A 20672-nucleotide genomic window follows, 5' to 3' on the forward strand; every position below is an offset into this window, starting at 1 on the left:
GTATAGTAAATTCAAGAGAGCTAACAGCTTCAAGTACTTGGAGAAGTAATAAAGCCCTTGAGCCAAATAAAGAAAACAAAAATATCATAACCATACATCTCACAAAAGCCTATAGAATAACCAAGAATATATAAAAACAAGAAAAGAATCTCAAGGATGGGGAAAACAAGGCCTTCCACCACAGGTAAGACCCAAGGTCTACATGCTGTGCACAACCTTACACCAGGGAGAAATAAACAAATCTTTCTTAGAAAGGAAATTACTAGGATCTAGAAAAGCAGAAGATGGTTGGAAATTAGGAAAAAATTAAGAACTTTCTGGAAGGTAGACAAACTATCAGACATGATCAGGAAATACAGACTTTCTTTCTACAGAGACTTGATGAAAACAATTTAAATAAAATATATTTTTATGAGTTATGGAGCGAGTTATGAGTTATGGTAAACCATAACCACATCCACTCTATTCGAGTGGATGTGGTCGAATAGAGTGGGTTATGGTTTACCAAAGGCTTTTTTGTATTACTAATGGTTTTTTCATATGGAAAAACTTTAACATCAGTTGGTTTCAATAGCACGTACTGCAAGTTGTCATTCTTTTCATCTATATGAGATCTATCGATATCTGAAATATTTGTGAGAAAACTTGATCGGGTGTGTTGATCAGGTGTGTGATACTTGCAGTTGAGAAGGCTGTGAAAATATTCGAAATGTCTCTATATAAGTTTGAAGGTTCAAGCAAACTGCAAACATGTACAAAAAAAAGAATGAGTCAAAAGGAATCAAACAGCCCATAATGTCAGAGACTGAACATTATTGAAGCTATAAGCAATAAATGAAACCCAAGCAACATGTTTAAAATAAATAAATTCTCTACACCTAAATTCTACATGATTACTTATTTCTAACACACATCCAACAGTCAATCTATACATTCTATGTCCAAAAGACATGTGGCCATGGATCCAATGCAGCCCCCTACCTGCGCTTTTTTCCTTTTCCTTGGTATATGTCAAAATAAATTAGAATTTTTCCGATTGAGTCTAGTGTTTCCGACTGATTATGACTAGTTTAAGAGAGAAGCATGGCCACAGAGTTGGCAATTCAAGATGTCATTTAAAAATAATAAGGATATTCATGTTAATAAGAATGTTTAATTCACTACTGCTTACAGTTAGATATATAGTCCCCAGTAAATTTTAGCTTGATATGCAACGTCAGTTGCTCTGGATAGCTTTTACTTCATTAATGAATTATTTATACATAGTGCTGTGGAATCATTTTCACTATTAAATTGTGATATCTTGCGCTATTTTGCCTACCTTGTTTATGTAAACTACATATTTTATTATATCTGCATAGTATAAGTAAAATTGTAACAAAATATTTATACAGAAATTTCAGTTCTGCTCAGGTATGTATTACAGAGCGACCAAGATGTTAGGAAAAAAGAAAGCAACTGGAATTTATTTCAGCCAGCTTCCTTGTAAGATACTTAAATTACAAAATCTTGTATCAAAGTGCAATGATGGTGCTAATAAGGTACAAACATCCTCATAACTCAGTTTAATGAAAACTGTTGAAATTTTTCTAATGAAAACTTTCAACAGAAAGTTTTTCATTAGAAAAATTAAGTGTTGAAAGTTTTAAAGAGAAATCTAAAGCGTTATCCAGGAGATATAATTGTCCATTTGTTCCTTTATAGAATGATGACTGTAAAAAGGTAATTTAAAGATTATAGAAAAGAACTACAAATCTTTAATCACAGACATACTCGTACATCTCACAATTGCAGAATTTACCTTAATGCAAAATAAGTTTGCCATTGAACATTTTGAGAATCAAAACGATGTTTCATTTACTCCATCAACCCAGAATTTCAAATATATAAACCAAGTAACATAAATGTTGCTTAGAATTAAGTGCTTTGAAGATTCCATTCAAAGTTCAAATTTATGATATCCATAATGTACCACTTAAAAATTGACAATTTCTTTAAATTGACTAAAGTTAATTTTATATTCAGGTGAAATTATACAAACTTTACCGACATCTGAGCTAGTTTTCACTGGATTAAGTTTCTTTAGACTAGTTTCTGAAGAGCATCACTTGGAGAGAAAGCTACCTCAGATATAAGAAAAGCATAGCTTTCATCTTAAAATAATTTGTGTTGTACCATCTTTCAAATTCTGCATTAAAATATTATCGGAATTGTTTCAATAAAAATTTTAATGAAGTACAATTCCTAAATCATAATATAAAACAATTGTAATTTATGCATTAAAGCCTATCAATAAGCTTCCTTTGATCATTCCGTTTCTCCTCCAGCTATTTATCACATTATATCTGCAACACATATTTTGTTCAGGCTGACATTGAAGAATCACAAGCAACAAAAGCAATGGTATAGCTTATAAGAAAACTTATTCTTAGCAAACTTTTATAGTTCCTGATTAATCGAATCTACTTATGCTACATGAAACATCAGTTAAGATGGCTTGGTAGAATGAGTTTGACAGCAGTCATAGATAAAATGTGCCATATTTTTTATTATAATAAAGTCAAACTTTTTTTTATATACATTTATATATATATATTATATAATACAATAAATTTAAAGTTAATAAATTGCAGTGGAAGTTGTCTATGTGAGAAAATTGCCATGAAGAATTAGTTGTTCTCTCTATCATTTAGGGCTCAGGCAGGTTTGGATTTCATTAAACTGACTAATGATCAACAACAAAAATCTCACGTTAAGAAAACTAGACAAAGATAAAGTAGAAATAAAATGATTACTTCAATACAATAATAATAATACATAAAATTTTTAAACAACTACATATTAGACCACTTTTTTTTAGTTCAAAACAAAAACTGACAGTACTTACTTTAATAAATTCAATATGAGTGTATCACCAGATTCTAGGATTGCCCGCTGCGCATCTAAATGTGTAAATTCATTTGTAGGAACATAATTAATTCCCCTTACAAGATCACCAACTTGTACACCAGCTAATTCAGCTATACTTCCTCCTACTACCTAGAAATTAAATTACTTAAAATAATTTTCCCAATTTTATGTTCTATTTATGCTCAATAAGAAAAAGTAGAGGTCATAAAATGTAGTAAGTAAGGTTGAATTTCAACAAAGCAAAAAATTATTTTTTAATTAATTTTATTTCAGTGAAATATATTTTAGACATGGATGTATACAGCCAAAATAAATATTTAATAATAATGAGAAGCTTAGTGATCAATTAATATTAATCAAACAACAGAATATCGTTTCAGCTTCCATGAAAATTTATCATCTAACTAGAGAAGGATATCAATTATGATCAAAGAATACTGCAATGATTTTTCCCCGTAATAAAAGTTAGTTACACTTCATCTTATAATGACTTTTTAAAATTTTTAATGCAGAATTCTCTAATCCTATTAAGTAATTATCTTCTAATCTATGTCATGTACAGCGATATCATCTGCAAAGAAGGTAATAATAAATAATGATGTTATAAAAATCACAGAAGAGATATAAATTATCATCAAAATACAAACATCACATATATTAAAAAAATAATAAATTATTAATAATAAAATTCATAATAATTTACTTTAAATATAAATCTTCTGTTGTGACTGAAATTAACTAAAATTCAAGTAAATCACTAAAAATTATCTTTGTAACAACTTGTGATTAGAAAAATAATTTATTTATTTATTTTTTTTTTTTTTGTAAAACATTGTAAATTATATAATTTTCCTTCAAAATAACCCATAAAATCTTTTTTTCAGAAAAATACTTTTTACTGACTACTAATACTATTATTACTGAGTTTTTTGAAAAAATAATAAATAAGCTGATGAAAAAATGAGGAAGCTCTAAGAATGTCAATTTGATCTACAATTAATTATTATAAAAATAGCTAAAGAATCATATCATTCATATTTTTAGGACTTTTTTTTTAATTTTACTTTTTGTTTAAAAAAAAAAATATTTATTTTTAAAATATATTAATTAGCCTACAAAAAATTACAAGAGCTGCAAAAACAAAAAACCTACATTTAAAAGAAAATAAAAGGAATGAAAAAAAGTTATAAAGAAACGGCTACTGAGCGTGAGCTAAGAAAAATGTTTTTATTAATTTTCTTTCAGTTTTTACTTCCTTGTACGAAGTAAGTACTGTATCGCGAAAAATTTCGGTCTTCAAATTTCATCTCCTTTTTTCTTTTTTTTTTTACTTCCTTGTACGAAGTAAAGGAAGAATTGTGATCGCGAAACATTTCGGTTTTCATATTTCAATATATCAATTCTGATCATCCTTGAATCCAGTTTTCTGGTTTCGGCGTGACTTCTGTAATTTATTCTGATCGTTACATGATAATATATTGTGGAACGGGTAGATACACTATTCAACGGATGAAAACAAGGAACTATGGACCAAGAGAAACTGTCATAAAAACTTCATCACAGCAACATCATATAAGACACAAAATTAATTATAAAATAAAAAATAAACTGATTATCAATGAATAGTCTACTAAGTCTCTCGAACGAACGTTCTTATGAATATTACTATTCTTTCAACTATTAATTCATTTCTAACAAAGTTAGTATCTTTTTTTTAACCTCAGAGTCCACCGTTAGGCATTGCTTCAGAGGATGAGATGAATGATTTGTAGCGTGTGTGAAAATGCCATGCCTGACCGGGATTCGAACCCGGGACCTCCGGATACAGGCCGACACCAGACGCTACCACTCGCGCCACGGAGAACGGCAGTTAGTATCTCTTAGTTTCTACTTACGGATAGCTACGAGGACCGTTGAGAAGATCAAATCATGGCTTCAGACGCAGGGGCTGCAACTGTCAGCTAAGAAAACTGAAATTATAGCAATGACGGGGAGGCGGCGAATACCACCTTTTGCTATCCAAGTCGATGGAGAAATGATCGCCCCAAAGGAAGCGGCAAAATACTTGGAAGTGTGGCTCCGTAGGTCAAGGGGTTTCTCACTTCACGTGCAGCAAGTGGCCATGAAGGCGGAAAAAATTTCTCAGGCTTATGGCCAATGCCGGGGGTCCTAAGACAATTAAGCGCAGAATGCTGGCGTCTACCGTGGTATCGATGATTATGTATGCGGCACCGGCATGGTGGGAGGCCTTTGGATAGGTTGAGAAATGTCCGGGGATTGAATTGCATATATAGGAGGCTGGCGATAAGAGTTGCGCGGCTCTACCGGACGGTATCATTGGATGCCTCGTAAGTGGTGGCTGGTATGCCACCGTTGGACTGCTGGCCAAAGAAAGAAGAGATAGATACCACAGATGGTAGAGAGGAGGCGAGGGCCCTCTTACTGGCGACTGGCAGAAGAGGTGGCGGATTGCGAAGGAGGGGCACTAGACCTACACCTTGATCCCAGAGGTGGGGTTTGGGTCAATAGACTGCATGGAGAGGCGGACTTTTGGATGGCTCAGTGGTTGTTGGGTCATGGATCGTTCGGGATCTACCTCTGCAGGATCGGAAAGAGGCGCACAGAACTGTGCCAGTATTGTGATGAAGTGGATACGGTAGAGCAAACCTTCTTTGTGTGCCCCAGATAGAGACAGGAAATATCACGTGACGATTTGAACTCGCCGGGGGAAGTTATCCGGGTGATGCTCTCTTCCGGTGAGGGATTTACTGCGTGTGCCCGGTGGTTTAAAAGGATGCTACAACAGAAACTGATGGAGGAGGACCGCGAGGCTAACAACGGAGATGTCGGTTGAGGGCAGGGATGAGCGCCAGCCTTCGGGGGCAGGAGGCGGGGATGCCTCGACATTGTCGTCACCAACGGCTCCCGCGGGACGCGTTCCTGTTGTCTGAGGCCGGCATAGCTGTGGTGTATGTATTCTGAGCTGTACATATTATTGATTGTAAATGTTGAGTGTAAATGTGTCTGAGTGTATATATATATATACACTATATTACATTTTTCGTTTTTTACACGATATCTTTCTAAGCTGATCGGAGTCTCGCATTCAATGATTTGCAGCACACTTAAACAAAACAAGCTTTATCCTTATCATAAGGAGCCAGTTCAACATCTTCACCTACGAGACGGTCCGTTTCGCTTGGAGTTCTGGAACTGCTGGAATACAAACTGGCAACTCTATAAGTATGTTTGTTTACGGAAGGGACCAATTTCACTCGTTATGGCACCAACAACTTACGCAATGAGCATACATGGCCGGAAATAAAGCTTGATAAAAGATGGAAGGAATTTTTAAAACCGATTTAGCGTCAATGTATGCCGCTGGCTTTTTCACAATCAGCTGTTTGACTATTCAAATTACTTGGCCGATTAAATGTTGAGATCTACTTGCACTTTCTTCAAGATGTTCCTGTAGCGCTGAGACGCAAAGAATACTTCCAGGACGATGGCGTGCCTTGTCACTTCTCTTGTGCTGTTTCCACCACTTAAGTCACAATTTCCCTGAGAAACGGATCGGTCGAGGAGGTCCACATTCTTGGCCACCAAGATTGCCTGATCTAATAACCTTTAGATTTTTGCATCTGGGGATGGATGAAAAGTATTTTATGTGAAATAAAAAATAAATTCTTGTGAGGAATTAATTTTCTGCATTATTTTCCGGCTGAGCAACTTAAGGACAGCCTTATTTTGCTTACAAGAGCCTGTCAGAATGGTGACAGGTGTGGCGTTTTGAGGTGAGAAGGTATGTCTGATTTTTTATTGCTCATTATGCTCATAAAAAACCTTACGTCTTCAAAAAATTGAGACCATATCTTTCTGTGTGTGTTCCAAACGGTGTTAACTTACAACAGGAAATATTCCTCATTGAATAAGCTTTCCATGAGGATAATGAGTACACACCTACAGTGAAATACCTTTCCATTAGATTTCTAGGTAAACAGTTTCTAATCAAAAATGTTTAGCAGCACTAATCAAGAAATTTAGTGCCGCAGGATCAGTAATGAACAATGAACACAGTAGTAAACCATCAGCACTCAATGAAGAAAAACTGAAAGCCATAACAGCTACTGTGCAGGTCGTCCCAAAAAGTGTTTAAAAGTTGGCCTGAGAAGAACACTAGCACTCCAGGCAACTGGAGTGCTAATGTTCACTAGCAACTGCACTATCGCAACTGCACTCCAGGCAATTTGTAAGAAACTCAGTCTCATTCCATATAAAATGAAAGCGGTTCAAAAGAAAGTTACTGGCCGTTGACTGTGAAAAATGAATCCAGTACTGTGAACGATTTCAACAGTTTCTAGCAGAGAATTCTAATGATATTTTGGGCTGTATTTTCTATACCAATGAGGCATGGTTCCATTTACCAAGGTATCTGCATGCACAGAACTCACATTTATGTTTACCAACAGCACATATGCAATACATGAAATTCCTGTACATAACTAGAAGATTGATGTGTGGATTGCAATATCCAGGAGAAGAGTAGTCAAATGCCAGGTTGGTCTAGTGGTTAACGCGTCTTCCCAAATCAGCTGATTTGGAAGTCGAGAGTTCCAGCGTTCAAGTCCTAGTAAAGCCAGTTATTTTTACACAGATTTGAATACTAGATTGTGGATACCAGTGTTCTTTGGTGGTTGGGTTTCAATTAACCACACATCTCAGGAATGGTCGAACTGAGAATGTACAAGACTACACTTCATTTACACTCATACATATCATCCTCATTCATCCTCTGAAGAATTATCTAAACGGTAGTTACCAGAGGCTAAACAGGAAAAAAGAAAGAAAGAAGGAGAAGAGTAGTCAACCCATATCCTTCACAGAAACAATAAATTCAGCTTGTTATTGTGAAATCATTCAGTAGTTCATGGGAGAGCTAACCAAGAATGAAATTATAATGCTTGAATTCAACAAGGCTACAAAACTTTACATAGTCAGGCAGACCATTAAATCTGACTGAAAACCAAAAACCAAATTCATTGAATCATTTTTAGGGCTTGGACCCAGCTCATTCTCTGAACTTAAGCCCAGCAGATTTTTACTTCCGGTGTTATGCAAAACGTAATTACCTAGGAAATCCCCACAGCCTTCAGGAACTTCAAACTGCTATTCACAATTTCACCAAAAACACTCCACAGAATAACTTGTGAGAGTCTTTGAGAATAAGAAGAAAGGCATGCAAATATGTTTGGATGGATATTCACAGGGACCGTTCCAACAAACTTCTATAAGGTAAGTTGATGTTATGTGTTGTACTACGTTAAGTTGTTGTATCAGTGCTTGACAGGTGTATAGTTAGTTTTTGAACATTCTATAATAAAAGAATTAATAATAAAAAACTCTCTAATAAAAGAATGCATTTGTATAATTGAATTGCAAACATCCTTGTTTTTTTAAGTCTGTTCAAAACACATTTAATTTTCATTGCATAATTTCAAATTATGGTTTGAATAGAAGAGCTGCCAAAATAAAATACAATAAATAGTAATTTTACTTGCGTACCTTAATAAAAATGCACACATTACACACATTTTTACAGGATTGAAACTGAAATCAAACCTATTTTTATGAATGAATTTCCAAAATATAACATTTAGACCATTCTACTGCAATAGCAATAAATACTGTATCTACAGTTTTAAAATAAATAAATTTTTGATAATAAATTATACTTAATAAAATTGTACTTTAAAATAATTTTTTTTTTTTTAATTGTTCTATTTTCTAATTACCTTTACAACAAGAAGAGGAGTTCCAATATCTCTTCCACCAGTGATTTGAAAACCCCAGGGGGAGTTTCACCTAGGTCATATCTCACAAGACGAATTTCATCACACATTTTCTATGAAATGAAAAGTACTATTAGTTATGAAAAGTGATAAGTTTTATATATATCAAGAACAATCCAGAGAGTTAAAAATAAAACTGTACAAGTTCCTGTAATAAGATTATTTTATGAACAAAAAATAACGAAATAACTATCATTTATAAATATCAGTAATTTTAATCCCTTTTAGTCTGAACATTTAACCATCTGATCTGTCAATTTTGTAAAATTTCAGTCTTCAGTATCAATTATAACAGATACTGAAGACGGAAATTTAAGTGTACCATTCAAGTGATGAGCCAGTCATTAATTATACTCTATGAACTGCACAATTAATGAAGCTTTATATTTTTCCAAAAAGTGACTATTGTCAATATCAGCTCATATCTAGCGTATTCTAGATTGTTTTGCAAAATAAAACCGACAGTTTCAAAAGATTGATCCCAGGAATACATGTTTAAGTTCTTGAAGTGAGAAAAATTTTACTTGACCCACCAAAATAATGTGTGATGCATAGATGTGAATAGTAACAAAAGAGTATTACTCATACCATTAACTTCAATTAACTACAAATTTATATAGATAGAAAAAAAAAGTATCATAAATATGTATTTATGTTAAGTGGAATTCAGTTACCTGACATGAGTCACACATTACTTCCAAAAAATGAGTCATTCTCATAAATAACAAGCTCTCGTGCCAGTCCTATTAGGGTTCTAATAGATTCAGAACAGATTCGATTCAATCGCTTCAAGACTTAATTTACAATTTATAGCACAGGCAAGGCGGTCAAACTTTCTGATAGAGATTACATTATAAATGTTTTGGCTATATTACTGAATCTCTTCACAACAGGTTGAAAAAATAAAATATTTAGGGTTGATTATTGGTCACAACCTAAATTGTATAGATCATTAGTTATCTAAAAACTAATGATATAAAGACCAAATTTAAAGTCTGCAATTAATCATCCTTTATCTGAACCCAGAAGTGAAATCTTTCAAAGGAATTTTTGTTATTTCACTCCTAAGACCTATAAAAAATTGCCAGTTTATTAAGAAAAGTATGGCAATGAGTAAATCTCTGCATTATTCAAGAGAATCGTTATTTTAATTTCTTGACTATCTTTTTTTCACTCGAGCTAAATTCTTTTGTTAGTTATTTATATGTATAATATTTAATAATATAAGTTATATATTTTTTTACGTATTGTACGTATGGAAACTTATGGAACACTCTGTACAACTTTTTTCGTTTAATTAAACACCATACATCATTCAGTGCAAATTTTTCAGGAGACAAAAACTGTTTTTCTTAAAAAGTATTAAAAAAAAAAAATCAAAAAAAACACATTAGTTGTAACATATTTTTAAAGAACAAAAATCATTGGATAACAGTTAATTATTTAATACTTACAGTTCATATTGTTATTAAAGGTATTTAAATTGTCCAAAGTGCACAAAACTCTTAGATTATGATTTACAGAGTTAACATTAAAAAAAATAACTTTATGATTATAAAGAAAAACTAGGATCAACTAATGATACAAAAGAGTCAGTATTACTTTAAACAAAAATGAATGATACATAAGAACAAAATTTGATAAATTTAAAGTATATCAATTATTTTAATTAATCTTCTTCTTTACGGTTCTTGCTTTTATTGGCCAATTTTGTATTATCAAAAAATCTTTTTCTATCTTCTGGCATGTACTGCATGTATTTTTGTAAATAATTGATTTTATCTTTAAGTATGGCACATACTTAAACCTTCATAAGCTTTGTTTGATGGTTCTTCTAGTATATTTATACTGGAAATCTAATTTAATTTAAGGTACTTTTATTATACCCATTCACAAATCTACTCTGATAACTCCCTATTTTTGCGAATCAAAATTAAATTGATGATAATCAGAAATTTTAAACAAGTCCTTTTTTGGTTGTTTTAAAATACCACAGCCACCAATTTTTTAAATCTATAATTTTTTTGTTTAAACTCTATTGATAAAAAATTTATTTTTCTTCTGCGAGTTCTATTATTGTAAATATAATTTTTTTGAATTGCTCACCCTCTGTCAAAAAGAGAACACCAAAGAACTGAGTGGTTCATATTTTGGCCTGCACATTTATCACTGTACAAGTGCAATTCAGTAATGTTCTTTAAAACCTCAAAGTTAATGTACTCAAAAAGGAATGAAGATACTTCATTTGGACCTTTCCAGGCTTCTCCTTCATGATGCAAAAAGAACATTGCGTTGTTATTCTTTGTGTTATGAACAGAAAAAGGAACAGCTGATATTTGATGCAAGTAATACATTTCCTGAATAGGAATACATGGCAAAGAAATTTTTTGCATGCAGTCAAAAGTTAAACGCGAGATGCTTTCTTCAGTTTTGCTAAGTTCAGTAGACTGACACAAAGAAGAATAAAATTCTTTTATGGACTAAAATCTAAACAGTTGCAACATGTTTCACTACAGCATTAAGTTATCTTTTAATTTTAAAGTCAGTCTTTCACATTCACACGTATCTATCTGTGAACGACCCAAGTGGTAATCAGGGTTTTGTAATAAAAAACAAATATTTGACTTCGGAATATTTTTTTCTTAAATAATTCAAACATAACCTTAACATTAAGTGATACATCAATATATTTGATTTCTTTGCTGGAGTAGTGACTAATTTTGAGAGGAAATGATTGAATATGGTTCATGACAGTGGATATGCTATCGACAGATATATTTTTTTTATTTCCTTGTTGACCTCGTCTAAATCATGAGGAGAAACACCTTGTAAAAATAGTTTTTGTAAACATTGGATTCTTTCTGCAGAAATAGAACGTAAACTAATAAAAGTCCGTCAACAAACTTGAATTTTTACATCATTTTTATCAATGACATGATATTGGAAATTTGAAGAATGCTCTCATTGCTGATATTTTCTGTCAGCCGAGTTTCTCATGCAACTGGCCTCCGTAGCGAGTGGTAGCATCTCGGCCTTTCATTTTTAAGTCCCGGGTTCGAATCCCAGTCAGGCATGGCATTTTCACAAGCTACAAATATTGTCATTCATCTCATCCTCTGAAGCAATACCTAATGGTGGTTAAAAAAACAGGTTCTCACGCAATGTTTTGTGATTTTAACAGCAAGCATTAGCCTTTACAGGAGTAAATCCTGTTCATTTTTACTTTGAAATGCACGAATGCATGGTAACATGATACAAAAGAAATACAATGCGTGGAGATTAACAGTTATTTTTGTCAATAACCTTATTAAAAATTTTACAGAAAAGTATTGCAACAAATAAAATGGTAAAATCAATTGTTACCATTTACCATATTTGTAGTAAAATTTGGAAACTGGCTTTGATTTAGTTTTAGTAATTTTAGAAACCAGTATGCACTATCACATGCATAAAAGTGCTTCACATTAATAGCTATATTATTAACAAATAAAATTCTTACCTGCAGCTGGGCCCTAATTTTCCTTAAAAATTAATATAATCATCACCAATTAACCGAGCTTTTTTAATTTTATTAACTTTGTGTGGGCCTGGATTGTGAACACCTTTCTGTTTTATTTTTCCACTGTCATCATCAACATATTGAGATAAATTAAGAATATTACCTTTGCAATCACTTTCAATATCACTCATTTTATAATTTACTAATAACAGATTTAATTTGTATTTATTAATAATACAATTTATATGCAAAATACTGAATAACTATTTTGTTTATAAATTATTTTCCATTTTCTTTTCAACCGACAAGAAAATGTAAGCCACAACAACATAAAGGAATAAAAGGTTAGACACAGATGATTACAGTTCTGCATTCTAGTGTTTATTTCTGAAACCACATAAGTCAGTGACATGTTGATTTATTAATAAACAAAATGCATCATCATCTGTAACTGAGGTATTAGGCAATGGATTTGAGTTGTTTCATAACTAAGCGGAGTATATTCATTCATATTTTGATACTATGGTAAACTCAGTTTACAAAAAGTGACTTATGGTGTTGCATAAGAGATTTATATATATATATATATATATATATAGTAATATAATAATAAACACTTAAAAATGGTTTTCATAAAAAAAAATGCTTAATTTCCTATGAATGAAACTCACAGAATAGTCTGTAATTACATTACTTTGCAAAAAAGGAAGTGAATCCAAATATAAGCTTAAAAGTTATTGTCAGTAATTAAAAGCAAACATTCAATTGCTGTATTTTCAAATATTTTTTATTAAGTGATGCTATCTCAGCTCTAAGTTTTTTCCCTTTAAGGTATCTATCTATTCCATTAATGTTAAGAGTAAATATTTGGTTGGGATTTTAATTTTTTTATACCATATTTATGTTTGCAATCTTTATCGCATATATAAAAAGATGTATGAAATTAATGTATACTCTTGCATCAATTTGTATGCTTTTACTTTCTATCATATATACAGCTTTTTATTATGCATGTCATCGTCACTGTAATTAATTTGTATATTTTTTATGAAATACTAGTTGTAACGTATAATTTTTCACTGGTAAATTTAAGTAATGAATAAATAAATAATAGATGAACAATAAAGGAATAACAAACAGTAGTTTGCAATTTCCATAAATGACAGGTGCTCTGAAATTTGTTACAAATCTTGTGAAAATAAATACATATAAATGGATTCGGTGATTGTGACTTAAACATGGCCATGAATGAAACACATTTTAAACTAAATCAAATGTACAATAAAAGTTATAAAAACTAATTATAGAGATGGTTTCCATAATGTGTTAAGATCTGATTATTAAAGCTATGTTAAAACAATAAAATGTATTATGACCATAAACAAAAACAAATCTAAAACAGTAAAAATGTTGCAAACTTTGGAGATTACAGACCCCAATTCACAGTAGGGGTACTATCATTTTATTTTATTTTTTTTTTTAATAAAAAATATTAACTTATATCCTAATCAGTTAGCTTATAGAGTTCAAGTAAAAACTGCGCATGTAAATATTCAGGCAGCAGATTCACAAGCATCTCCTGTAAATGCTGATGCATATAAAAGAAACTATGCGACATTATTACTCAGTAACCACACACTATTATATTTTAAATTTAAATAAAGACATTTTACTTGAGCTTTTTAAGAGTTATGAAATTTTAAATTGTCCCACAACAGTAAAATTTCACTAATACCTTAAATTTCTATGATAATAAACAAATAGTAAATTCAATTCAGTTTTTGTCATCTGATTGCGAAAAATACATAGTGTTGTCAGTATTAAGGTACAATGGGAGGCTCAATTTTGTTTTCTATTACAATATCCAGTTCCCAATAATTTGGTTCAATAGTATCCATTACATGTTTTGTACGGTTTTTCCATTCCTGCTGGCCTGTTTTATAGATAGCTTTAATCTTAACATCAGGTATTTTAAAAGCCATATTTTCTGATGCTACGTACCTTTTGATTTGTCCCCAAATTAACTCAATTAGGTTGAGTACACAATGATAAGGATATAATTGAAGCACAGTTTTGCCACTAGATCTTGATAAATCATCAATTTTATTCACATTAAAATTACTTTTAATATGTTAAACTCTGCAGTAATCGGACCTTAGGTTCAAAGTCTTCAAAAAATCACCCCTAAACCACATTTTGATATCATTCTTTTTCTAAGACGTGGCTGGAATTCTTTCCTTTTTACATGATTGATAAGGGACATTTTTTAAGTTAACTGAATTATCTTCCACAGGAGGTAATCGCTTAACTGTTTCTTAAGAAATAAAATTCATGTACTTTTTTACGAATTGTTTTTATTTTCTTCAATTGATCTGTGGGGTTCTGTTTTTCTTTTTCATGAATCACGTTGTACACTGAAGAAGCACAACATCCACTTATGTTAGCAGTTTATTAACGACATCCGAAATCAATGCTATGGATTACTCTATAATTCGCTTTTGTAAGCATTTAAAATGTGTTTCTCTGCAGCCTTTTTTTTGGAGGGGAGGTCAGTAATTGTCCATTATTATCAGTTGAATCTGTATCAGACAAGGTGTCAAAATAATAAAGTTGTACAAACACAAATCTATCAATACACTACATTCACGTTCCAATAAACTTAAAAAATTGCATTATATTAACCTTAAATAATATCAGAGTAAATAAATAAGTAGCAGAAACATAAATATTGAACATGAGAACATAAGAGGGATCATATGAAAAGATCATAACATATGAGAATACATAACATTGTTTAAACTTTTGGTTACTATATGATAAATTAATTATATGCTGACTATATGAATAACGATTACAGTGTTGTATATTGATATGGTCACATTGTGAATCGGCACTGATGCACGGTTCATGACTCAGCAGAATCATGACAAGCTCACTCATACAAAGACAATGTTTGTTTATTCTTTACTCTGTAAATGTATGACATTTTAATTATATTCAAATTACACTATTGTAATTTGAATTATAGTAGTGGAATCAGATTACATTACAGCTTTACTTGTTTTGTTTTTTTCTTTTTGTTTTAAAAACTGCACAAAATCATATTTCTAAATAATTTTATAAAAAAATATATATTTTAAAGACTCAAGTTCACACCTCAGATGAAAATTCTGAATACTCTCACAATAAAAGTGGATATACGCAACTAGTTTATATTTAATTCTGAAAAAATGATTTGGATATCATAAACGGTATTTATTTTCATCGGCTGTAGAGTTACAGTCAAATAATATTTTAATTAATGAAATATTTGGTCTTACAACGGGAAGGCACATCTATTCGAATCCGACTTCATTTTTTTTTTAACTTTTTTAATTTAAATATATTGATTTATTACTAATTATAAACCTCTGATTGTAAAAAAACGTTTGCTATAAATAGTAATTCAATAACGATAAAAAAAATCAGAAGTTATTAATGAAATACTAGGAAACTTTTATGTACTTTTAAAAATGCGTGTATGGAATTTAAAAGGCGTACAAGGAAGTTATGTGGTGTCCACATCAGATTTTTTAAAAGTTAAAAAGGGGTTGTACTATAAGCATATCAAATTTCGGGATGAGTATTTTTAAAAAAACTTCTAAATTTTGTGTTTATTAATTATTAAGATAATAATAATTAATTTCTTTTATCATATTTTGACGCGTTTCGGAATTACTTCATCGTTAAAATTTATTGTACCGGTACTTTTATAAATTGCTGCTAGGCTGTATATAACATTTAGTCAACGCCGTTTCCTTTATTTGACATTACGTCTTATCAATTATGATATCTTTATCAAGTAAAGGGGAGGGCGTCGACTAATTATATAAAGACTAACAGAAAATTAAAAGAACCAGTAAAATAAGTTTTGACGATAGAATTATCCGGAAATGTGTCAACGTAAAAAATGAAGTAACAAAAGTTACGCAATACTCGACGTAGAAATTTTTGGTTTTGTTTGATATTCAGGGAAATAAACGAACGATCCCAGTAGGTGGTATACCAGAAAACAAATGTTCAGTTTCTTATCTATTTAGAAGAGGAACCGGTTGCTTTATAATGAACATCGATACTTTTACTGAAATTAATTACTATGTAGAGCCATTGTACAGCTCAGGAATACAGATTATTAAAAAAAAATTCATAAATAACAGTAAAGAAAAAATTATAAATATACGCTACCTGGTGTTCTCGTAGGTAAATTACCGCATACATTATGCAGGTAGGATTTAAAGTAGTACTTCAAAGTACATTATAAAGGTCCACGGTACATTTTGTATGTAATATACGACTGTAATGTACATCATAAGTGAATGATGATAGGTTTGTTAACAGGCGGTACAGCGGCCGATTAATTCTTGATGTCGACTACATCTATTTGCATATCACACAAATGTCGCTTTAGGGTTTACAGTAAAGAGCATTTTCAGCTTCAGTGAACAATAAATGTTATGATTTCTAAATAAATTTTTCAAATGAGATTTTTTTTATAAATAAACTTTCATTCGATATAAAACATATTTGTATTTAGTTATTTAACATATAAAATGTAAAATACTTAAAGAAAAAATTAAAAATAATTTAACTTTGATATGCTGTCGATTCAAATTTGTTAATAGATGCATTTTGAGGCGTCAATTGAATATTTGTTTTAGTAACGCGAAGACATAATAACAATGTTTTCCGACCGCTTTCTATTTAGCAACGTGTGTTTGTAGGTCTGGCAACTCTGCACCAAACTAGTATGATGGTGAAGTGAGGTAGGGGAACCCCCGTCCACACTTCGTCGACATACAACCGTTCAAGGTTACACAGTTTTGACCATCCCTTATTATATTAATGTATTTTATAAAATTATAACTTTAAAATAACGAACCGACTAATATCCTGATTTAAATACGGTTCACCGTATCACATCCTCTGTTACGTTTACATTTCCTGCATAAGTTTTTTAAAAAGTGAAGATTTTCTTTTTTATATATACTAAGTTTGAAAATTATGATTGTAAGAGCCTTTAATTAATTCAAATATTGTGATGTCAACGGAAACAGAAAATCGGATTTATAGAAAAGTAACCGTTAAATGTTGTTACGGCAGATTTCTTCTTGAGATGGCTGAAATTATATTCCGTATTGCATCCGATTAAAATATAATCGAACTCGGTTGTAACTTTTGCATCGAAGTGTCGGATAATAGATTCAAAATTGCTAATTGTATTTATTAAAATTTTATCTCCATAATGCTAACAGATATAAATAAACAAAACATAGAGTTTAAAAATTTGATTGAATTGCGGGTACGTTTCTACGAAAGTATTTTTTGTTATAGCCGTCAAATTAACAAGTAAGCCGCTTTATTTTATTATTTTTATTTTTTTTAAATTACTGAAGATAAAAAAAACAACTAGTTAATTTAAGAAAATAATTATGTGAAAAAACATTTTAAAAGATAATGTCGTCACTAAAAAGCGAATTTCTTAGTTTAAGGTAAAAACCTTTTACGTCATCGATTAAAACTAGTTTCGAGTAACGGCTGGGCTTCCAACATTTTACTTAATTAAAAACAAAATTAACGATTTACGCTTCTAATTAATTAATGATTTTTACCGATCGAATTTACCTAAGTGTATTTTGTAACAATATTATACGTTTTAATACGATGTGTGATAAAGTATTGATGCGTGTTAACGCGCATTATAGAAAGAACGCCACAGTCCTATGACGACGGCACGCCCGAAGCCAGTGCCGATAATCGTAACCTACAAAACATACGACCGGTCGGTTTTATAAAGACAACATATGATTAAACACTGTGAATCGATAAGAAATATTCTACCGATAGTCGAACGACTTTTCTTTTTTAGCGGCTTAAATTTTTAGTATATAATAAATTATGTAAATTTTTTGTTCGATAAACTAATTAAATATAATATCGTCTAAAATGACCTACATTGTAAATTAACACGGTTTCTATGCACCGCTTTACATGAAGGGAGTAAGAAATAAATAAACGCGACCGTAAATATACTAACAATCGATGTAATAATTTCTTACGAACGACTTATCGTATTACCAGTGTGCTAATACCCACTAATACTACTTTAACAAACACACTTTTACGCACACATATATATATATATATATATATATATACACACATATATATATATATATATATATATGTGTGTGTGTACACACATACACGCGTATCTGCCATTCAGAAAATTTTCTTTCTGTAAAATCAAATTTTCTCATTACCTATTGTCAACGACAGAGAATCGGTCGGTAGCCGACTTTTCAGACGATAGAAAGGTCTACAAAAAAAGTAGATTTAAGTTTTCAAGACTCTCCGTTTGGGAGTCGAGTGAATCTCCGCCAGAAACTCAAACACAAGAGAGGTAAGAAACACAAGAAAACGACAGAGATTATTTATATAACTTGTTAAAGTTAAGCTTCTTATGAAAGGTCGCGACTTTTAGTTCACTAAAAAAACATACGCTAACATGATAACCGGTAGTTTTGGTACACTTTGATACCGTTTTTATGCACTTTTCTTAATATAAAATTTATTTTCACTATTATATATTTATTAATCGATACATTCACGTGTTTTTATTCTTTTCTCGCCGAACAAAATAAAACCGCTATTTTTATTCTTCTCCGACAACAAGCAGGCGTACATTTCATCTATATTACGTCTGATGACGCAAGCTATCAGGGTTTAGTATAGTATCAGAAGGTTATTATGAAAAACCTGTCTAATAAATTATACATATAAAAGAATATGAATTGAATTCGGGTAGACGATTTAATCATTTATAAAAAAACTGATATATTTCGGAAGATGAATGCGCATCCGATAATAAACAAAGCAGTTAGAAATAATAGTACCGGGGTATTGAGAATAAGAGGCGTAAGATTTATCTAGAAAATCGTTCTGTGATGACTGGCCGGAGAAGAAATCGAAAAAGTTCGAAAATCGGAGAAGACCTAGGATAAGATGCAACTATAGGGTCGGAAATGTTCAAAGGAGGAGCTGTACAACAGTATTATTTCGTAAACGTGTAGAAATATGAATATTTTATCGAGTAGACTGAGAAAGATTATAGTTATCGGTGTAAATATTTGAGTTAAGAAATACAATTTAATGACACATCCTCATTTTCTTCATACGAGTGGATTCCGAACTTATAACTAAGGTATCTTTCAGGCCGACTGGGACGACATCGGTAGTCGAATTCACCGAGAAGCACCTGCCATGTTGTTTACGCAAATACGACGAATCGGCATATTAAGTTAATTTTTTCTACTGGGCTCCTAAAAAAAACTTATTCAGAATTTCTATTATCGACTGTCATAGCTCTCTCCCAATTTTCTAGAATTAAATAACGTCGACCGAATCGGTCGTGATATTTCCGTCCGCGACAGCAGTTCTGTTCAGTACAAGATACGTTATTTACACAGAATTTCTTCTCACAGTCGTAAATATGAATAGATCGCATCGCCGTTTCTGCAAAAGGCCGGCTGTCTGCACGAACAGAGTGGGATCCTACGGGCGCAGACGATTTTTACCAGACGCGAATAAAAAATTCTTTTTTATGAAGATATTTCATTCTAAAATCGTAATTCTTGAGAGCGATGAAGCGGCCAGAGAATAAACCTTTTTGATTTGTGATTCTCACCGAAATTTTTGTTTTTTTATCCGTTCATGAAATTTTACCTTCACAGTAAAATACATACGTTAATGTATTTTTGTTACCGCGTTGAACTCGGACTTTGGTAATATATCTTCATATTACAAGAAATTTATTTCAACGGACAGTTTGAAGCCTGTTTTAAATTTTGTAGATTTACGGTTACGGTCTTCGTAGACGTATTATTAAGTTTAAAAGCGGAAAAAAGAGTTAACCTTAATTAGATATTTCTGTGTCGTTTATTTACAGATAATTGTGTTGTTTTTTTTATTTTCAATTTCTTTAATTTAAGTTAGAAACGTTATTTTTTGCATACTTTTGTTGTAATAACGATTGGATGGTAATCCCTATAAAACTGTGTCGTGTAATTTAGTAAGCCGTTTTGAAAATGTCAAAAAAATAATTCTATATTTATAAAAGTTTGTTTTTAATTTATAAAAAACAGGATTTATGGAAGAGGTATTTAATCGTTCTTTGTGATAAGAATTACCTTTATTGTAACTACTTAAACTCGAAGTTTCGTCGGTGACAGGTTGCTTTCTATTGCTAGTACGGAAATTCCTCATATTACAAATTCTACAGGCTTTTAATTCGATTTTTCTATTTTTTTTGGTATCATAACTTTAAAAATGACTTAACCACGTTTATCCACGTGTAATATTAAAATCGTTTCGGATTT

At 31.4% G+C, this 20672-nt stretch overlaps 1 long non-coding RNA gene across 2 annotated transcripts in view; it reads right to left on the minus strand.

Annotated features, from left to right (window-relative positions):
* Positions 1–2877: 2877 nt before the first annotated feature.
* LOC142331548 (uncharacterized) overlaps positions 2878–20672 on the minus strand; it is a 44764-nt gene continuing 26969 nt past the window's right edge. The window contains exons 1-3 of one of the 2 annotated variants that reach the window (XR_012758038.1): positions 12259–12394; positions 8703–8812; positions 2878–3039 (exon numbers count right to left, since the gene is read on the minus strand). This is a non-coding gene — a long non-coding RNA (uncharacterized LOC142331548). Of the gene's footprint in view, positions 3040–8702; positions 8813–12258; positions 12395–20672 lie in introns of those variants that run through there. The other variant, XR_012758037.1, reaches the window with a different exon arrangement.

This window comes from Lycorma delicatula, chromosome 10, assembly GCF_047948215.1.
Source record: "Lycorma delicatula isolate Av1 chromosome 10, ASM4794821v1, whole genome shotgun sequence".
NCBI classification, from domain to species: Eukaryota; Metazoa; Arthropoda; class Insecta; order Hemiptera; family Fulgoridae; genus Lycorma; species Lycorma delicatula.